General features: G+C 34.8%; 1 pseudogene; it reads left to right on the top strand.

The window, feature by feature from the left end:
• The first annotated feature begins 3276 nt into the window (after positions 1–3276).
• Positions 3277–6000, top strand: part of LOC122146006 — a 16835-nt pseudogene continuing 14111 nt past the window's right edge.

The following is a 6000-nucleotide window of genomic DNA, read 5'->3' on the forward strand; positions in this document are numbered from 1 at the left end:
ATGCATAAAAAGACAGTATAAGTCATTATAATCCGTAATTATGTCCCCACTGGATGCAACAAATGCCTCGTTTTTAATGGGTTTTATTGGTTTTATCTCGGCGCTCCGGGACACACGGCATCACAGTATGGTAAGGGGAGTAACATTTCCGTCACACGCTTGAGGCATTCGGCCTCACAATGCACTGGATATCTGGCCAATCACAGCACACCTTGCTTTTCAGAAAAGGTGAGCTTTGTAAAAATCGACGCATTTCAGAAGGCGAGGCATAGAGGAGAAATAGTAATGTACAGTATGTGGAAAATAATGTGTTTTTTTTCACATAAAACCGCATAAACACATTTCATTACACCAATACACAAAATAATGTTCTTTTTTAGCAACATCATATGACCTCTTTAAAAACACCAAAGCACAGTGCCCTTAACACACACACTAAATCCACACTATCTCAAATACTGCTCCGGAGCAGTATTCAAGGCTCAGTGTATCCCATGATGCATCATGTTCTGGAAATAAATCGTGATTCTTTTCGCCGGAATCACGCGAGAGGTCACAGAAACCTTTTGCAATATAAGTTTAATATTATTAATAATAAGATATTACATATAATTTGGTAGTAAAACAAAGTGCTACACGTTTTATTGCTGCAAAGATTAGTGCATTTATTTTGTACAACATCTGGAACTGCTTTTTTATCACTTAATTAGAAGCACCAGAAATTAAATTGTGTCATCTGTTATAGGGACTACTGCACAGACATTTAGAGGTTCATTTTAAAATGCAAAGTATTGAAAATTAAAATAAAACTCTGTAAACACTTGCATTTTTAGAAGTAGTCAAGTGCAAAGACTGCAAGTGTGGGTATTTGGACAAGGCAAGAATTTAGACACAAATGACAAAATGTACAAATAACATGACATGAGAGGGACGAGGACACTATGGCGAAAATGAGCAATGGAAGAGCCTCTCCCTGTCCTGTTTATTTTACATTTTCATAGTCATTTATCAGATGCTTTTTTTTCTGATTAAACTTATCATAAATGCACTTTTAGATAAGTTTCAGTTGCATAACAATTTTTTAAATTACAGTGAGTTTACTTAATCCTTTAATTCAGTTCTGCATATGGGATGCATATTGACAGCTACTGGATGTGGATAAAAAAATATTTTTATATGTAATTATTTAGTTTCGTTGGCTTGTAAATATCATCCAAAAAGCGAAAATAAAAATAAATGTAGAATATTGTATAAAGTAAACTGCTATAAAGTGAGGGATTCGTTTAATTAAGGTCTTTCTCCTCGCCATTTTTGGAGTCATTAGAAAACGAGGGAGGGCTTTTCTCGGCTGAGCTGGTAATGGGAAGGTCCGATTCATTTTGGCGAATCGGTTCGTCCGAACGAAACATTTAAATTGATTCACTCAACTTTACGTAGGAGTACAGTCAAACATTATTGTCATTATTAATCATAAGTATGTTTTTGTGTTGTCAAACGCTCTACCATGTCCCCCTCCTCACCGTTTTTTTTTTTTTTTTTTTTTTCCCTCCCTAAAGCCTCTCATACTGTAGACCGATTTTAATCTCCTTGCGAATCGGTTCGAATGAATCACTCAATAGAAGATTTTGAAACACAACGCGCTCGTGATTCGAACATCAATTCTTTTGCGTCAGTCCCCTTGTGACTCCACAGTCATGTCCTGTTCTGCTAGGAAGAAACACATTATACCCTACAACAGCTGATGTGCATCTGGATCGTAAGAAACACTGGGTGATTTTAGTGGAAGATTCGGACGCGCAGCGAATATCAAAACAGCAGCGACGGTAAACGTGAAAGAGGTGAAGGTAAATTGTCTGACAGTTTTGTTTTTCTCACAAAATCTGTCAAGCTGATTGGTGTGCATAGCATATCACATCATTTTAGACTCGAATGCTCTTTTTATGTTTTTTTGCACTTATTAATTTCATAATGTGGATTATGTGTATCGTTCGGTATCATCATGCCATAAAATACCTGTCCTTGCCAGGACAAAGTTCTCGGTCACACAGAACAAAGACTTTGTGGGGTTTGCTTCTGTAATACTGTCTGAGATGTGTTTTAGTAATGCGGTTGTTACAATGTAACTGCATGTTTTCGCGACAGTGACGTCACGTGACTCAATGAATCACATGAATTCATTCTTTGTGCTTCAGCCACTGCATGAACGCTGCAGTTTAATAACTGCCTTTTCTCCTTCGTTCTAGAATATAGTTTACTGATCATAATACTACTAACAAGTTGCCAAACCAGAGATTAATTAATATGATCATTTGTTTTGATAATATTCCATAATTGTTTGTGCCGTGCTCCCATTCAAACATTTCAAGGCTATAAAATATGTAATAAATAATAATAAAAAAAATGTAAATATGAACCTAATAATATATAAACATACCCTGTCCATAATGATATTTAATACCAATTTTTAGATTTAATCCTTCAGTTGTTGCAGGCCTCTTAATATATATATATATATACTACTATATATATATATATATATATATATATATATATATATATATATATATAGTAGAGCTTGCAATAAAATTTTAATATGTAAGATATTTACTTAAATATTTATGTTTTTCAACAACAATATGGATAAAAAATATTTAGATACATTTGACATTTTCACTAAGTTTAACTAGCTGAACTAAAAGAAGTAAAACTAAAACTGAATTAATAAAAATAAAAATTAAATGTATAAAAGAAATTCTATAAAACTAAAATTACGCATTCTCCCAGACTCCCAAATTACAATATAAATGGAAAAAATATAAATAAAAACAGTTTCTTAATATTGATCAAAAAACTATAAGGGTATCTCAGTTATGCTAAAAATTATTACTGATACATATCAATGTACATAATAGAGAAATGTAATTTTTTACTTATGAAAAATGTCATGAACAGACACAGGCCTGTATTTTGATATAAATATCAATCTGTTTATTGTTATATAAACTGACTTTGTGAAGGCCGGTACATCAATGACCTCATGCCAGTTCATATATTAATCTAATCTAACATTCTGAAAACAGTAATTAAACAGTAAATATATACTTGTAACCTTGACATTTTACACATTCATTTTAGTTCATTTAAAGTCAAATATCAAATATAATATGCATAAAATAGTGCAAAACAGTTGTGCAGTTTCAGCTTTTAAGTGTAAGTTAACCTGTCAAGCATTTGTCTTCTGCCTCTGTCTAATATCCATCTCTGCTTCACAGCTTTCTCCTACACATTATGGCCTCTCGTAAGAAGGTGCTGCTCAAAGTGATCATCCTAGGGGATTCTGGGTAAGTGCTTGTGCAACATCTCTGTGATATCAGTGATGTTTAGATCATTATAATCCGTCGGCGCTGCCATATTCAGCTCTGTAATGCATATCTAAAGCAGCTGTACATATGTAAAACATCATTGGCTTGGCATGAGTCAAGGAATTCCCCTGACTTCCCATCATCCACGGCCTCGGTGTAGGCGCGGCTGGAAGTAGCTCAGTCCTGACGGCCGATCACACTGTCTGTGAAACTCTGAACGCTGCTGGATGAGTGCATCAGCTGCGCGTGTTTCTAAAGCATGGTCTTGTTTGTCTTTGACAGAGTTGGGAAGACCTCTTTGATGAACCAGTATGGTGAATAATAAGTTCAGTAATCAGTATAAGGCCCACTATTGGAGCCGACTTCCTGACTAAAGAGGTGATGGTGGACGACAGACTGGTCACCATGCAGGTTTGCCTTCATTTCTATTTCACTGGAGCACATTTCAGTCATACAAACGGAGTCAGAAGAATTTGGGGTTTAGAAATCAGTACTTTCATTAAGACATTTATAACATTACAATGGATTTTGCAGTTCTTTTGAACTTTCTGTTTATCAAAGAACCCTGAAAAATAAAATGTATCACAGTTTGCACAGAAATATGAAGGCGCACAACTGTTTTTTAACATAATAATAAGAAATGTTTCTTAAGCACAAATCAGTCTATTATTATGATTTCTGAAGGATCATGTGACACTGAAGACTGGAGTAATGATGCTGAAAATACAGCTTTGATCACAGGAATAAATTACATTTGAAAATTGAAGACTGGAAGAAAACATAGAATAGAATTCATATAAAATTATTGTTTGTAGCAGTCTAGCAGAAGAAAAATACATGAAAAAACATTTGTATGAAAGTGCAATTTATGTATGAATGAATAACAAGAAATGTCTGGGTCATAATTCACCCTAAAATCCAAAAGAAAAATAAAGTGTATTTTTAGAAGGATAAAATACACTTTTTTTTTTTGCATATTTTTATTATTTATTTATTTTTTTTTTTTTTATATGAAATATGAAAAATGAGAGAAAAAATCAACACTTAAACGAAATAAAAATGTGAAAGCCAAAAGTGACATCATGGTATTATTTATGGTCATTTTTGTTCAATTCAATTCAAGTTTTATTTGTATAGCAGCTTTTCACAATACAAATCGTTGCAAAGCAGCTGTACAATATATGTTTCTACAATATATTTAGTAATTTTATGCATAATCTTTTTCTTTGATATAGGAGTAAAAAGGCCTAATATTTCTTAAAAATTAACTTTATGTCAGATTTACTCTCCTATGCCTGTAATAGCAGTGATTTATCAGTTAAATGAATTGTTTGGAAACTGCTGAGAAATTATTAAGAGGTTAGCGTGCTCTGAAGATGACGCTGTCATTTCCTTAACAACCATTATTTTGTGAACAGTTCCTCCCAGCAGTAATCATCTCTGGTCATGTGACACGGTTAAAGACTGCTTCATACAGTCATCTCTCAAATGTGAAGCCTCTGTAGTTACTCACAGCTGATGGGGAGGATCTCGTCTCAGTGTTTGAACCCTCTTTTTATGCAATGTGCTGATCATGTGAAATAAATAAGTCACATGTCTGGTAATCCTCTGGTATTTTCCAAGTCAGCACAGATTCCTGTTGTGTTTACTCGTAGCCATGTTGTAACCTGTATGACCGGTCATGTGACGTGGATCCCACATGCCTGTTCCCACATGAAGTTATTCCTGAAAAAAAACATTTGCTAGAAAAAAAAGAATTACTTAATGCTTTAGTTATTCTGTCTGAGCAGTTACTCATTATTACTTTACTAATGAATACATTTATGAATCCCATATTAGCCTTTAGCAAATGGACAACACAAGAACAGACACCAAATTTTGTATGTTTATTAGTGTTATAATAAGGTACAAGAGGCTGCTCCACATTGTTAAAGGGACAGATATTTCAACCCAAAAATGAAAATTCTGTCATCATTTAATCACCTTCTAGTGTTCCCAAACCTCTATGTGTTTCTTTTTCTGTTGAACACAAAGAAGATATTTTGAAGAATGTTGGTAAATGATTTGAATAATGTTTTATAACCAATTTGAATAATGTTTTATAAAGTATAGAAGTCAGTGAGGATTAGTAACTGTTACACACAGGGTGACTAATGATGACAGAGTTTTCATTTTGGGTGAACTGTCCCTTTATGATGAACAAATAATATAGTGGCAAAATGAAAGTGTTTTGTTATGTACTGTAAGTAATTGGGTTTTCTTCTTCAAGATTTTGGGACACGGCGGGGACAGGAGCGCTTTCAGTCTCTGGGCGTGGCTTTCTACAGAGGGGGCGGACTGCTGCGTGCTGGTGTACGACGTCACGGCACCCACTACATTCAAGACTATGGACAGCTGGAGGGACGAGTTTCTCATTTCAGGAACCAGTCCTCGTGACCCCGAGAACTTCCCCTTTTGTTGTGCTGGGCAACAAAATCGACCTGGAGAACCGCAGGTCAGTGTGCAGACCCGAGCTGGTGTGGTTTAAAGGAGTTACAAATGAGTCGATCGAATGTGTTTTTTTGAACTGGTTGAATAGGGATAATATACTGAGGTGTGGGCACCCTTTACCCGTTCAAAAGTTTGGGGTCAGTATCTT

This window comes from Cyprinus carpio, chromosome A8, assembly GCF_018340385.1.
Source record: "Cyprinus carpio isolate SPL01 chromosome A8, ASM1834038v1, whole genome shotgun sequence".
Classification (NCBI taxonomy): Eukaryota; Metazoa; Chordata; class Actinopteri; order Cypriniformes; family Cyprinidae; genus Cyprinus; species Cyprinus carpio.